This window comes from Pan troglodytes, chromosome 15 (assembly GCF_028858775.2).
Source record: "Pan troglodytes isolate AG18354 chromosome 15, NHGRI_mPanTro3-v2.0_pri, whole genome shotgun sequence".
Classification (NCBI taxonomy): domain Eukaryota; kingdom Metazoa; phylum Chordata; class Mammalia; order Primates; family Hominidae; genus Pan; species Pan troglodytes.
The window spans coordinates 85,567,670-85,583,674 of NC_072413.2; the positions used below are offsets into that span (position 1 = coordinate 85,567,670).

The window sequence follows — 16,005 nt, forward strand, 5'->3', positions numbered from 1 at the left end:
TATTGACAATGGCAATATTAATCATTGGTATCACACTCTTGCTATGTATCTAGAAGTGTATTAATGGTGTGCCTTGATTATTTCTTTTAACCCTAAGCACAAACCTAGGTGGTGGGTCTTATTACCTATTTTACAGACGAGGAAATTCTCAGAGGTAGAAACTTGTCTTGTGTCACCAACGAGCCACCTGACACTTGAGCACACACTCTTAATAAATATCCCTCACTGAGTAAAAAAATGCCTTGTGCATAAAGATACTACTATTTCTCAAATGTGCATAGATTGCATTGTGATGCATAAAATATAAAGATATTTAATGATACTCCTGGTTGTAAAATAGCATTTAAACGCTGTTTTATTTTTACATTAACATGGCATTATTATATTCAAATAACTGTCAGATCAATTTATCTATTTTTCCTTACCTATACACAGAGCCAGATAACTGAGATTCACAAATTAATATATTTATATATTTCTTTAACAGAAAATTATTAATCCTCTCCTATGCAAAATTTTCTTTAAGAAATAGATATTTTTGTAAATTTTGAATTTCCTCTTCCCCCTAATTTTGTAGATTTTTTGATAGTCTCAAAGTACATGTCAGTAAAACATGCAAATACAAAATATCTTTACAGTAATATCTATTTTTTTCTTTTTTTTTTTGAGACAGAGTCTCACTGTGTCACCCAGGCTGGAGTGCAGTGGTGCGATCTCAGCTCACTGCAACCTCCACCTCCTAGTTTCAAGTGATTCTCGTGCCTCAGCCTCCTGAGTAGCTGGGAGTACAGGCACATGCCACCACGCCCGGCTAATTTTTGCTTTTTTTTTTTTTTTTTTTTTTAGTAGAGACAGGGGTTTCACCATGTTCGCCAGGCTGGTTTCGAACTCCTGACTTCAAGTGATCCACTCGCCTTGGCCTCCCAAAGCACTGGGATTACAGGTGTGAGCCATCACGCCCAGCCAATATCTAATATTTAATGAGCACTTTCAGCATATTGTCTGCTGAATATATGAATGGGTAATGCACAGGACTAAGCATTTTAAATATGTTATCACCTTTGTCCCTCCAAATAACCCACAAAGTACTATTTCTAGCCATATTTTACCAATGAGAACACTGAGCCACCAAAAAGTAAAGTAAAGTACTCATGGTCATACATTTAATAAGAGATAGAAATGGGAGACATGTCCAGAAATCTGCTGCCATGTTCCCCAATATGCCTCTCAAACATCACCAGTGTTCTGAATACCTGCTGCAGTCCATCAATGCCTAGACTAGCCTATACATTTACACCATTTTTCTAACCAGTAGAATCTTGTTAGAAAAATGGTGTATTATATTACCATCTTTATTTTTGTTTATGGAGAATACTAGTTACTTAAAAATTTCTGAGTATTCAACCATGAGAGGTCTCACAGGCCTTTAGCGGAACTGAGTTGTGCATTGGGTCTGCTCTTTGGTTTTCACGCCTATGTACTAACTTTGGAAAACATTTTTTGATTCTTCCAGATACTTGTAGCTAGATTGGTATCCCAAATGAAACATTCAGCAGCATCTTCAACGCATTTGGGTAGAGTGCTAAACTAGGCTCCTGTGTTTCCCACACAAACATTCACCCCCTATTTTCATTTTCTGGCTGAATTTTATCTGTTAAGCAAGTCAAGACTGGCTTAATGTTTTTGCAGATAATCCTACTTGCAGCAATGTTAACTCTTCACTCAACCTTATTACCTGAAGAACAAGCAGAAGGAGGCAAATTCAACTGAGATAATTTCTTTGATTTTTAAAAAATTCTAAGCACATCACTAGCCTTTCCATTTTAAAAATCATTAACCTTATGCTGATACAATAATTACATCACTGTTGCTTTTTCAAAAGCCACATTATTAATTCTAATTTGCTACTGCTGGCCAGAGCTAAAAGGTTTAGAGCTAATGGGGGCAATTGAAGACTTTCCAAGAACAAAATCTTACCTGCATATATTGTTGGAACTGAGCTGATGGGATTTGTCTCTTGCTCCAGATGTTTTGAAAATACCTTTTCTTCCCAAATGTTTTCTCCATGCACTCTTCTTCCTGATTTGGTCTGATGATGGACTGCAGGTTGTAAAATTGATGAATGTCTCCCTTTTTCCATTCTCTCACCAGATGAACTGGCCAAACATAAGAGCTTGGAGAAATTGATATGTTTTATTGTTCAGATAAAAAGGGGATCTTCTTGTCAAATTCTTTTTCCATAGTAATTCCTTCCAGGATGAGATCATTGTCTGTATTTATCTTAATCAGTCCTCTACTTTAGTAGGTAAATTTGATAGTAAATTAAATATAATGACAGAATTCTGTCATTCACAACGTGTCCTTCATACTCCAATGTGTTTGGGAAAATTAAGATCTGGGATATATAGTACCTCAGGATTCCCGTCAATTGAGTGTTACAGAAGATTCCATGGGCATCATTCATAGTATTAAAAAGTCTTGCCACACTCAAAACACCATGAACTTGGAAACAAGCTCAAGGATCCTCATTCCTAAGATGTAAATCTTTTCTAACCCTCAAATGCTCTCAAAAGTGTCCGCTGCTTTCCTCTTTTCTTCTTAGACTTTTTAAAATAAACAAATGATACATCCTTTAAAAAGAAACTACCCCAAACCTCTAGATTTATGTCTCTCTTACTCTGCTAAACTTTACTCTCAAGTGTTGCCAATAGCAAATACAATAACTCTTTCAGCAGCAAATGCTTCTCCCTTCACAGATACAGCAGTCGAAAAGCACCAGCATCAGGCAGGTGACATCAGGCAGGAGGCTTGCATGAGGGCAGCAAGTCTGGAGGAAAGCCCAGGCTCTGTGTAGAGGAACACCACTCCTCAGCCACAGCCAGTGTTGCTAGGTGAGCACTGAAATAAAGCATGAAAAAATAAATATTAACTTTTACGGGAAGGATCATGATTTTTTGATACCTGGCTTAAATTTTAAACATTCTGTAATCCATACACATACCAAAAAGTTCCTATGGTCTAAATGTGTTGTGTGTGTGTGGCTTATGCTGTCAGTCTGATTTTCTGATTACCTCTCCTCACCCCAGTAGACCGTATTCCCTCCCTCTCCTGAATTCTCATAGTACTTTATACCTCCCTTTTTTTTTGCTTCCCATACTCTGCCTTACTGTTGCGGTAAATGTACTTTTTATCTGTATGCCTCTGCATTAGTAAGAAAGCAATCAATCAATAGCTGGCTTGAGTATCAGGATATTTATCATGCACCATAACAGATATTCCATTGTAGGGTACCTCCAGTTTGGATCATTTGAACAACTTAAAGGTAGCGTCAAGAACCCAGATTATTTCCACATTTTTGCTACCCTGTTGGCTTATCTGAAGGCAAGCTCTCCTCTGGAGAGCAAGTGAATATTGCATTTCCAGGCACACAATTCAAAAATAAAAATATCTTGCATTTCTGTGGGTTTCTTTAGCTCAATGAGAAAACATTTCCCAGAAGCCTCTGCAGCCAACTTGACCGATATTTCCTTGGCTGGCATTGAATCACATAACCTCAGCAAACCAATCACACATTTACCAGTACAAGTTTAGGCTCAACTAAGTCATGCGGTAAAGGAGGAGCCATGAGAACAAAATTGGCATCTTCCAGCAGAGAAGTAAAGTCATGCCTGCATGGACTTTAACCAACAGTTTCTGTGACAATCTCTTACCAGACTATAAATTTCTTGGGAATAAAGATTATGGTTGTGAGTGCAATAGTTCAAGAAAGAGTGGTAAGATCTTAAAGTAAAGCAGTAGGATGGTGACAATGAATTAATTCACTGCCAGTGCACTTCAGCACATAATGCAACATCCAATAAAGATTAAGTAAATATTAGATTAAACAGATTTCAGAATTCTCTAAATAGAAGTATATCCAGGGCACTATAAGAGAAAAAGGGAAGAAAGCGGTAACTGTCTGTCTGGGTCAGGGAAGTCTTTACCATGGAGGTAATGCACCAAAACCAACAGTTATCCAGAGTGGCATCTGTTGCTAAATGAATCTATTATTCTTCCACTACTACTGCCAGGTGGCATTATTAACACACATGTCAAGTGTACTGCAAAGTCACAGCAAGAATTTACTATTCTTCTGTTGATCTTCACTAGGCTCACAAAATTTGAACATATCTCTTGCTCTAAAATAATTTTAACAACAGGAAAGCAAAGTCACAGCCTACCTGTGTTCCAAACAGTAAGGTCTTATGACCTTTGCATGTTACAAAAAGGTAAATCAATAAGCCTGGAATATGCTTAATATTCCTTAAATACCTGTCCTGCCCATCTCTAAATGGAAACATCTTGAAATACAGTTTTGGGGGGTTTTTTTGGCTTTCAGAGTGCGGAGGTTTTTCATTCCTTGCCTCCAGCTTTCCCCAAACTCTCTATTTTATCCCAGATTGATATGAATAAAGATTGCCACTTCACTTCAGCCTTGCATTTTTCTTCTGAATGATACTAGAATTAGGTAATCAGATCAATTTATTGTTAATCTGGAGGAATTTTCTTTCCAATGAGACTTGTCAGATCCATTAGTGTCCTTTGAAATCACTGTAATTGACCCAGCAGAGGCAAAATGGGAAACGGCACCTGTCTGCTCACAGTGAAGGCAATCATGACAAAACAGGCGCTATCGAAAGCAGGAATCATGGCTCCTTTCCCCTCTCAGAGCGCTTGTATAGTGGCGGATGCAACTAGAACCCTAGAAGCCTCCCTAACTCGGGTGCCAACGGTAAAGGCGTCCCCATGAAACAGTCTATGGATAACCAGTAAAGAGGAAAAGGAATGGCACACAGACAAGAACCAAAGCCACTGCCAACAGACCCATCTGAGCACCAGGCTGGCAGCCATTCATCCAGTGGAGGACATTTTGAATTTCCCAGCCATCCCAGGGCATCAACTGACACTACATGAGATGGAGGAAGTGCCTGGTTAAGAATCATGAGAAATCAGACATTTGTGTTTCTTGAAACCAATATTTTTTGGGGTAGTTAGTTATAGAACAACAGGTAGCTGAAACACAGAGATCCTATGAGAGAAACTGTAAGGGGCCTGAGGCTGATACAGAGAGAGCCACTGGTCCTAGAAGCTGCCTCTCTTGCTCATATTCTAAAGACCTTCCTTTTCTATTTCCAGGATTTTAGTCTCACACTGTGAGGACAAAATGTGTGTATGCCCCAAAAATTTGTATGTTAAAACCCCAATCATCAATACGATGATATTTGGAGGTTGGGCCTTTAGATGGTAATTAGAGCTAGATTAAGTTCTCAAGATGGAGCCCTCATGGTGGATTTAGTGCCCTTAAATTATAAAAACAGGAGGAGGCCAGGCGCAGTTGGTTCACATCTGTAATCCCAGTACTTTGGGAGGCTGAGACAGGAGGATTACTTGAAGTCAGGAGTTCGAGACCAGACATGGCCAACATGGTGAAACCCTGTCTCTACTGAAATATGAAATTTGAAATATGAAATACTGAAATATGAAAATTTGCTAGGCATGGTGGCAGATGCCTATAATCCCAGCTACTTGGGAGGCAGAGGCAGGAGAATCACTTGAACCTGGGAAGCAGAGAGTGCAGTGAACTGAGATCACGCTACTACACTCCAGCCTGGGTGACTGAGCAAGACTCCATCTAAAAAAAAAAATGCTGAGAGATAAGATTTATTTTTCTCTTTCCATCATGTGAGGGAACAATAAGAATTTGACCATCTGCAACCTGGAAGAGGGCCCTCACCAGAACCCAACCATGCTGGCAGCCTGAGCTCAGACTTCCCAGCCTCCAGAACCATGAGAAATAGATTTCTGTTGTTTATAAGTCATCCAGTCTGTGGTACATTTTTGTAACAGCTCACATGGGCTAAGACACCAGTAAGTCCTTTTTGGCTCAAGATGGCTTCTGTTTTTTTTTTTTTTTTTACTAATTAAGCAACGTGAGGAAGTGACAGAGTTCAGGTAAGTAAGCTCAGCTCTGGATATTGGTTATAATCTTTGGGGCTGCAAGAGTAAAGCAGGCTCCATCCCAGAAGGGTCCAGGATACTGGTTCCAAGCCAGAAGGGAGCTGAGGAACAGAACAGAAGCCCACAGCTGCTCTAGGAGAGGCAGGCAGACAATGCCAAATCCAAAACACAAGGCAGCAGCTGCTCAGATCTCCCAGACCTAAGTCCTGCCACTGGGGAGCAGCACTGAAGCTACATGTGGAGAGGAAGTGATCCTGATAGCATCAGGAAGACAGACAGGCAGCTCTAGAGGCAGACAGGGATGGACATAGCCCAAGTCCTTGTTTGCTTCAGCCCAATTCCCTCCCTGTGGAGCTATGTGTGCATGATGAGTTTGAGCAGCAAGTGAAACAGAACGAGAGGGAGGAAAGGAAAGGAAAGTAGAGAACTGAAGTATCTCAGAACCACCTTTCCCAGCGTGGGCTTTATTTTATGTCTATGTATTATAATTCCAGGTACAAGTTTGAGCAGCTTAGAGTCCAAGAGCATTAAGTGGCAGGAGAGAACAGACGGAGTAAGCTTGGATCTGACATAAGCACCAGCTTGTGGTCATCCTGTATGTATCTGATGACCCACTGGATAGACAGAGCCACTTCACAGGAAGTGAAGGTCCACATGGGTTGATGGAGTTGTTGGCAGATGAAGAGAACTCTAACTCAGAGCTGGAATTGAGAGAGAAGCCCTGTAGCAATTACGAAGAGCTCGGTTATGCTGTCATGACAAATAACTCAAAAATCTCTTGGCTTACAATGGTAAGGTTTACCTCTCACTCACACCATGTCTATTGTAGTAGACAATAAATCTCTGTTCATCACAGTCACTCAGGGACTCAGGTCTTGGGAAGATCCATCCTGCCATAGCTCTGTGGTTGCAGAAGCAGAGAGAAAATGGTACCCAACATGTTAGAGGCTCTGCCTAGCTATGACACACCACTTTTGCTTCTGTTGCACAGGCCAAAGTAAGTCACATGGCCATACATGCATTAAACAAGGTAGGGCTGTATAATCCTTCGACAGAGGGGGATTCTAACATGAGTGAAGAATAAAAGCCTATTACATGATCCAGCCTAGAGGAAAGACCCCAGACACATAAAGGCTAAGGTGCTGAGCATATTGTCATGTCAATGATTCCAGTGTGTGAAGGGGTCAGACATGTGATTGCATCTATAGTGTTAGGGCCACAGAAAACAGGTGAAAACAATTCATGAAGTCAAAATTGAATAATAGTAATAGAAGCTGCCATCTATTGACTCTCCTCTGTTTTTGAGCCAGACTCTTTTTATGCACGATTTTAATCCTCATCGTATGAGGATCATTTTATCTTCACAAGAATTCTACCAGGGGTCAGAAAGATTATATCACCTGACCTAGGTCAAAGTCCTAGAAAATGGCAGAGCCAGGATTTGAGCCCACTCTGGTGACTTCCAAAGCCCATGATCTTTCTGCTCCTTCCACAATACCATTCCACCTGTCTTGCACAACTGCAGTCAGGGCCAACCACAAGCCACATGTGATCGGACCTGTCAAATCAGTGGCCTGAAATCTTTTGCAAAGATGTTCACATCAGAATCTTCAGTTTGGTGTGAGTGTACAGTATTGTGCATGAGACAGGAAGGGCCCATAGGAGGAGCTTAAAATCAAGTTTGTTCTCCAAATGAAAACCCACTACCCACTCCTTATACCTATATCAAGACCTAAATGCAACAGAAACCAGAATCTAAGGAGTTATTTGTGGCAAATCAGTTTCAAACTTTTCTCTTTCATGCCTTATGGAGAGTCCAGTGAGCCCTATAGCAACAACAACAAAAAATCCCCAAGTCAGATTGCACTGCAAAGGAGCAGCTGTGAAGGCTTCTGTCACACATAGATTTATCATATTCACAGGCTTCACTGATGAGCCGAGGGGATTTCACTTTGTTAGACTATTTAAGATTCACTCAGAGCATCATTTCTGCTGAACTGCACACCCATAATGCAGGTAGTCACTCTTCTCCTTCATGTCTGCTTGTACTTGTTCATTTCATGTAAGCCTCTTGCCTTACAGAGTTCAAATTAAAATACTATTTGTTATTAAGCATTAAAAATACTCTCATACTATGAGAAATAGTAGTTTAATCTGGAGATCATTGAGTGGCTTCTGGTTCCCCAGCTAAAGAAATCAAGCTCCACAGAGAACACACACATCACTTTGGCACATGCCCCAGCCTTTCTCAGAGCACGTCTGAATTGTCCACTTTTTGTTGTATAATACAAACCAATAAAAATCTTCTTGGAAGAAGACTTTGGTCACCTCTTGATGTGTATCTCTCTGGGAGTTCAAGGAATTTTCAGGAAAATGCAACATCTCACTGAATGACCCAGAAACATTCAGCGACATTAAACAAGCGTTTAACAACATTAAATGTGGTTTTCTGTACCACATATTATGCTGTCACAGGCTCAGCATTAGACAAACAAAAGTAGATGAGACATTATGCCTGCCCTTAAAGACTCTGTTTGGAGGGGTTATAAACAGACAAACACTGTGCTGCAGAAATAATAGAAGGTCCAAAAAGACACTATAGGAAACACCAATGTCTATAGCTTACTTCTCCTTCTTTGCAAAATTTGTAAGCCAAATTAAAATGACCACCTTCAAATAAAACAGAGGGGATTTTTGACTACATGATGCCAAACAATTAGAGATCTACATTCAATGAAGGGCGGCATAGTCTGATTGTTGTGTGTAGACTGTGCTGCTGCCACATCGGATATGCTTTTTAGATGCTGCTAAATATTTCCCTAATAATGAGTTAATTAAAAAAAAAAAAACAGTAAGCCAGGCGTGGTGGCTCATGCCTGTCATCCCAGCACTTTGGGAGGCCAAGGGGGGAGGGGGGGCCAGATCACCTGAGGTCAGGAGTTCCAGACCAGCCTGGCCAACAGGGTGAAACCCTGTCTGTACTAAAATATACAAAAATTAGCTGGGCGTGGTGGCAGGCGCCTGTAATCCCAGCTTCTCAGGAGGCTGAGGCAGGATAATTGCTTGAACTTGGGAGGCAGAGGTTGTGGTGAGCCAAGATCACACCACTGCACTCCAGCCTGGGTGATAAAGTGAGACTCTGTCTCACAAAACAAACAAACAAAAACACAACATACCAGTTTCAGCTTGGACACATACGGAGCTAGAAAGAGCATCCAAACTTAAACACTAGAAAAGCTGCAAATTACCAACTCCTCTTAAGCCCATCGGAAACGTTTAGATGGTAGTAAATATAGACAAGGTGATATCTAAGGAGAGACTTGAACTGCAGGGAAAAAAACAGGCACCAAGGTTTTGTTTTAAAAAGAAAATAGTTTAAGGCAAAAATGGTAACAATATTCTGGCTGTTTATGTAAAAGGAAAGTATATGGCAACAGTAGCACAAAGGATGGACATCGGGAGGATGGGAGGTAGGCATCATTCTAAACATGCACCAATGCCTCCACCCAATGCCTCACGCCTCAATCCTCAGAACATGTGAATATAATGAGATGTTGCTTCCATGACTGTTACCTTATATGAACAGTTGACCTTCACCAGCTTCTGCTCATTATTCAGGTGTAGCTTATCTAATCACATAAGCCCTTAAAAGCTGAGAACATACTCAGACTGGGAAGGAAGTTAGAGGCATTTAAAGTGTGAGAAGGACCCGATGTGCCATTGCTCCTTTGAAGATGGAAAGGATGCATGAGAAGGAAAGCTAGTGGTCTTGAGGAGTTGAAGACAGCCCCAGATGACAGCCAGCATGGAAACAAGGGCTTCAGATCCACAGCCAGAGGGAAGTGGATTCTACTAACAGCCTGAATGAGTGTGTAAGAAGATCCCTCCCTGGAGCCACCAGATAGAAGTTCAGCTCAGGCAAGACTTCAGGTGTGTGACCATTAGCAGAGAACCCAGGCAAGCCCATCCAGATTTCTGATTTACAGAACAATAAGATAATAAACAGGTGTAGTTTTATGCTGCTATGCTTGTGGCAATGCTTTACAGAGAAACAGAAAACTAAGGCATGGCCAATCAATGCAGACAAAGAAGAAACAAGGTTAAGAAGTAAATGGAGAAGTTTCCCAAAAAAATCATCTAAGGAAAAAGAAAGTTTTTTGAGCCATAGGGGATGTTGCTGTGGCAAGCTGGGAGTAGCAATAAGGAAGGACATGCGTGTTAGCCAAGGGGCAGTGTCCCTGCTCATTTCTTTCTACCGCAATCAACAGGCAAGAATAATCCACTTGCACATCCACGTGTGGCTTCCTTCCTATTTCCAATACTCAATAGAGTCTCTGTTGTAAGAAAGGTGTTCCCACACTCAAAAGAATAAGGCCAGGTTGAAAAGGAAACCTCAGTTGAGAACTGAGCTCTGATTTTTTAACTTGCCCAAATTCCTATCTAAGGGGTCTAGGGAGTCATGCCTTACAAACCATAAATTCTCATCAGATGGGCTTTATTTAACCCTTTATATTGTGACTTACTTTCCAGTCTGACTCTAGCATAACATCACGTGACAAAGAAGAAAGTTGAAATTATTTTACCCCAAAACATGTTTCTTTGCCATATTTTGAAATGGTCCTGCAAAGCTGTCCTTGGTGGAGGGACAGGTGCATTTGTAAAGAATCTCTTTTAACGTAGCCAGATCTTTTTCTTCCAGGCCCTCCCAATCCTGAAAAGATTAAGTAAGAGTTTAGCACCTTTTAAAGGTCTGAATAGGAAACATTTGTCATCTATTATCTCTAAGGGCAGCCACTATAAGACTTCAAAAGAACCTTGGTCTCCACAATATTTTATCTTAACCTGAACATTTCCTTTCTAATCAATCCAAGGTCTTTAGACAAACTCAACCAATTGTCAATCAGAAAATGTTTTAAGGCCAGGCACCGTGGCTCACACCTGTAATCTCAGCACTTTGGGAGGCTGAGGTGGGCAGATCACGAGGTCAGGAGATCAAGACCATCCTGGCTAACACAGTGAAACCCCATCTTTACTAAAAATACAAAAAAAAAAAAAATAGCCGGGCATGGTGGCTGGCACCTGTAGTCCCAGCTACTCGGGAGGCTGAGGCAGGAGAATGGCATGAACCTAGGAGGTAGAGCTTGCAGTGAGCCGAGATTGCAACACTGCACTCCAGCCAGGGCAACAGAGCAAGACTCCATCTTAAAAAAAAAAGGAAAGAAAGAAAATATTTTAATTTACCTATACCCAGGAAGCACCCACTCCCCACGCCCTGAGTTGTCCCACCTTTCTGAACCAAATCAGTGTATTTCCTAAATGTATATTTGATTGATGTCTCACGCCTCTCTAAAATGTATAAAATCAAGCTGTACCCCGACCACCTTGGGCACATGTTCTCAGGACCTCCTGAGGGCTGTGTCATGGGCCCTGGTCACTCATATTTGGCTCCGAATAAATCTCTTCAAATATTTTACACAGTTTGACTTTCTTCATCGACAGAGTGTTTGGATTTAACTTTTTTACCACGAACTTTTTAATAGAAAAGAAATAGCTACTCCATAAATGATGTTGAAACTCTTATTCAAGCGTTGATAAAGGTAAAATTTCCTTCCAGTTGTGTTGAATCTAGGTAGAGCCAACACAAACTACTGCTACCACGCTGCCTAGGATTTTTTCCCAACAAAATCAATGTCACGGTTTTTGAAGTGCACACAATTCAGTGCCACAAAGATCCTGGCCACTCAGAAATGTAGCTGGTGCTATTTCCAAGCTAACTGGTGACTGGTTTTACACAATATGCTGAACTTAATTATTTGAAACAATGTTCTGTATAATACTGTAATGGTGGCTACATGACATTATGCAGTTGTCAAAATCCAGAGCATATACAACACAATGAGTAAATCCTAATGTCAACTATGGATTTTAGTTTGTAATAATGTATTACAATTGGCTGACCCATAGTAAGAAATACAACCGCAGTAATCCAAAATGTTAATCATGGGAGAGGGAAGAAAAGGAGCAGGAAGTGTATAGGAACTCTCTGTACTTTCTGCTCATTTTTCTGTTAATCTAAAACTTCTCTGATAAGATAGTCTATTAATATTTTTTAAAGTCCAGATTAAGATAACAGCTCCAGTCTTCTTCAGAGACCCATGAAAGTTCCCCTCTCCCTGCACTTAGGCACACATACAGAGGCAGGAAAATACTGAGCACAGGGCAATGTCGGCTTCGATGAGACTGTCCCGTCTTGCTGGTCAGAAGAAACAGATTGACAGCCAGACACCTCACTTGAATCATCAAAGAACGGCCCTGGGTTTTACTGATTCTGGAGGATGCAACACCAATAGTCAAGACTCTTCATATTTTCAGTGGCTTCAACAATGTGGCAGGAAAGCACACAGCTAATTAAGAGGTGAAAAGCTGCACAATGAAGAAACACTGAAGGGCAAACACCATTGAGTTAATCAGAGAATGTTCCTGACATGAAGCCATTTTCCAGTACTTCTATTTCTGTTCATGCCTAAGCTAACAAGAAAATTATTAAATGTAAAATTCACCCTTTTCCTTGGAATAAAGTTGTGGCCCCCTTGGCTTTACAGAAAAGGGGAGAAAATCACAAGTAATAGTGAAAGAATAAACAGACCACAGAAGGTAACTACTCTGAGTTTTCAAGGCAAATGTTTCCTTTTGAGAAATATTTCTTCCAAGAGAAAAAAAATTATCAGAGAAAAATTTCTGATCAATTCCGTAAATCGATTTCAAGAGAGGTTTACATATATGAAGCATAACAAAATTTAAATCTTGAAAGACATGAATAGCAGAATTTAAAATGTTTTTGGTGCAATGAACAGTAGACTCTATGAGGCAGAAAACAAAATGTATTACTTAAAATATTAACTCAAGAAATCTTCCCAGAACATAAAGACATACAAAAAAGTAATACTGAAAAGAAGCTAAGAGTATGATGAAGGATTGATTCATGAGATCTAAAACAGGTAATCTTCTGGAAAGAAGAGAACAAAGCAGAGAGAGAATAAGCAATAGATCATATAAGAACATTGCTTAGGAGGAAGAAAATTTCAGACTCACAGGGTCCACTGACAACCAAGCAAAACAAAATAAAACATGCACAAGTAGGTATATGTGTTAATTTCCTAGTTTCTAAGAAAAAGAAAATATTTTATAAGCAGTCAAGAAGACAGATACAAAGAAGAAGAAAAAAAACTGAAAGAAAACAATTACTCACACACACACACAAAATGAAACTTGTTTTGACACCAAAACTGCAGTAACACTAAATGGCCTTATATTTGAGTTTACTAGATAGCTTTCATAGATGAGATTCAGTCAGCAAATTTATTTTGTGCAAAAATTCCAAGCTCTTTGAAAAATGAAAAGTTCTAAAGCAAGCTCACATTCCCTGTGATGACACTGGCAAAGCAGGGGCTGAAAAATGAAAAGAGCCATCTAGAAATTATATTTATCCCTCTTCAAAATTTTGTCATTAGTCAATTACGTGGGGTTTTATTTTGTATTTCATTTATTTATCAACTTTTAGGTTCAGGGGTACTTGTGCAGGTTTGTTACGTAGGTAAACTGTGTGCTTCAGGGGTTTGGTGTACAAATGATTTTGTCACCCAGATAATAAGCATAGCACCCAATAGGTAGTTTTGAAGTCTCCAAAGACAATGCAGGTGGGCTGGGCGCAATGGCTCACACTTGTAATCCCAGCATTTTGGGAGGCCAAGGAGGGCAGATCACCGGAGTTCAGGAGTTTGAGACCAGCCTGGCCAACATGGGAAAACTTCATCTCTACCAAAAACACAAAAATTAGCCAGGTGTGGTGGCACATGCCTGTAATTTCAGTACTTGGGAGGTTGAGGCAGGAGAATCGCTTGAAGCCCGGAGGCAGAGGTTGCAGTTAGCTGAGATCGCACCATTGCACTCCAGTCTGGGCGACAGAGCAAGACTCTAAAACAAACAAACAAACAAACAAAACAACAGCAACAACAAAAAAAATAATGCAGCTGTCTATAGAAGAAATGGTATGGGGCACTTTACAAAATCCTGGATTTGGAGTCAAAAGACTACCAACAAGTCCAAACGTGCCTTCTCTGCCTACCAGTTATGTGACTTCTAGCAAATTACTTTTTGTCTGGGGACTTTCATTTCCTCCCCTATGATGTGGGCATTATGATTGTGTCCAGTGGTCCATGTGATGCCACTAGCAATGCACTTCTATTAGGATGCATTAAGAGAACAAAACTGCTAACAGATCCAAGAAAGTGACAAGGGATTAGAAGGCTATTTTCTAATTAAACTTGGAGGGTATTCTCAGTCTGTTTAGGCTGCTGTAACACAGTATCATAGACTAGGTGGCTTACACACAACAGACATTTATTTCTCACAGCTCTGGAGGGTGGGAAGTCTAAGATTAGGGTTCCAGCAGATTCAGTGCCTGTTGAGGACCTGCTTGCTGGTTCATAGACAGACATCTTCTCATTGCTCTGGTTCATAGGTGACAACTTCTTGTGATATTCTTACAGCAAGCTAGTGGTGAGAGATCTCTCTGGGGCCTTTTTTTATAAGGGCACAAATCCCATTTATGAAGGCTCTGCCTCATGACCTAAGCACCTCCCAAAGGAGCCACCTCCTGACCTATCATCTTGGAAGTTAAAATTTCAATGTGAATTTTGGTGGGACACAAACATTCAGACCCTAGCAGGGTTAATCATGGAATCCAGATATTGAAAGGATCCACAAGATACTCTACTAAGTGCTGATTTAAAAAGAAGCATTATACTGCCCTATGTATTCATTAACTTGATCAATAAATGTTAGTAAGATGCTTATTACACACACAAAATTAATCTTGTCTCTGCAGTTTACAAAAAAAATATGGCATGACCACTACTTTACAAGTGCTTATAAATTCTAGTGGAAAAAAAAGAAGAAGAAATTTTAAAAATTCTAGTGGAAAGTAAGTCACACACATCTCAATAGATAATAGTTTAAAATTAAAATATTATTAATGGAACATGTAGATTTTAAAAAACTGAATAATATGCACTATGGGAACTTAGAAGAAGCCATCTCCCAGCCTGAAGAAGGTAGGGATTTAGCTGGATTCTGGAGGGTGGATAAGTGAGGCAGAGACCGACTGAACATTTGCTTTAACTATTTTCTCCTCTTCCTATGCAAAAAGATGGCATTTCTCAGCCTTTCTTGCAGCTAGATGTTGTCGTGTGACTGAGCTGAGATAAATATTACGCAGGTAGAAGTGATGTGCCCCGATCCATGCCTGGTCATAAAAGATGCTACCCATTACTCCATGTCTTGGCTTTTTCTTCATTGGAAGCTCAGAATCAGGGGTCTGGTGAAGAATTATGTGGCCCTTGGGGATAAGAAAGCCACTAGATGGAATACCTCTGACTGCAAAATGACTGAATGGGAAAGATTGCCCCCTCCCAGCCCAGCCAGCTCAGTCCACCATAGACTGAGATGAGAAATAGCTTATTTCATGAAGCCCCTGAGACATAGGGTTGTTTTTTGTGAAGATGCCTATCTTGAATAATATATTTTGTGGAGTAGGGCAAAAATAAAAACAGAGCAATAACAGAAGCCTAGAATGCTCAATACTTGTGTTTCTCATGGTCTCAAAACTATGAGTAATCATAGTCTTGCATGTGAATATGCATAGAGTTTTGTAAAATGCAGGTTCTGATTTAGCGGGTTTGGGGTAAGACAGAGGTTCTGTACTACCAAGCTTCCAGGGGCAGGGGATGTAGATGCTTCTGGTCCACAGAGGCTCACACCTGTAATACCAGCACTGTGGGAGGTAGAGGCAGGAGAATCACTTGAGGCCAGGAGTTCAAGACCAGCCTGGGCAACATAGCAAGACCCCATCTCTAAAAAATAAAAATAAAAATAAAAATTAGCTGGGAGTTGTGGCACACACCTATAGTCCTAGCTACTTAGGAGCTATGATTGCACCACTGCACTTTA

General features: G+C 40.4%; 1 long non-coding RNA gene across 1 annotated transcript in view; it reads right to left on the bottom strand.

The window, feature by feature from the left end:
• Nucleotides 1–844: 844 nt before the first annotated feature.
• LOC107968323 (uncharacterized) overlaps nt 845–16,005 on the bottom strand; it is a 245,353-nt gene continuing 230,192 nt past the window's right edge. Inside the window, exon 3 of the long non-coding RNA XR_010150991.1 lies at nt 845–2,898. This is a non-coding gene — a long non-coding RNA (uncharacterized LOC107968323). The remainder of the gene's footprint in view (nt 2,899–16,005) is intronic.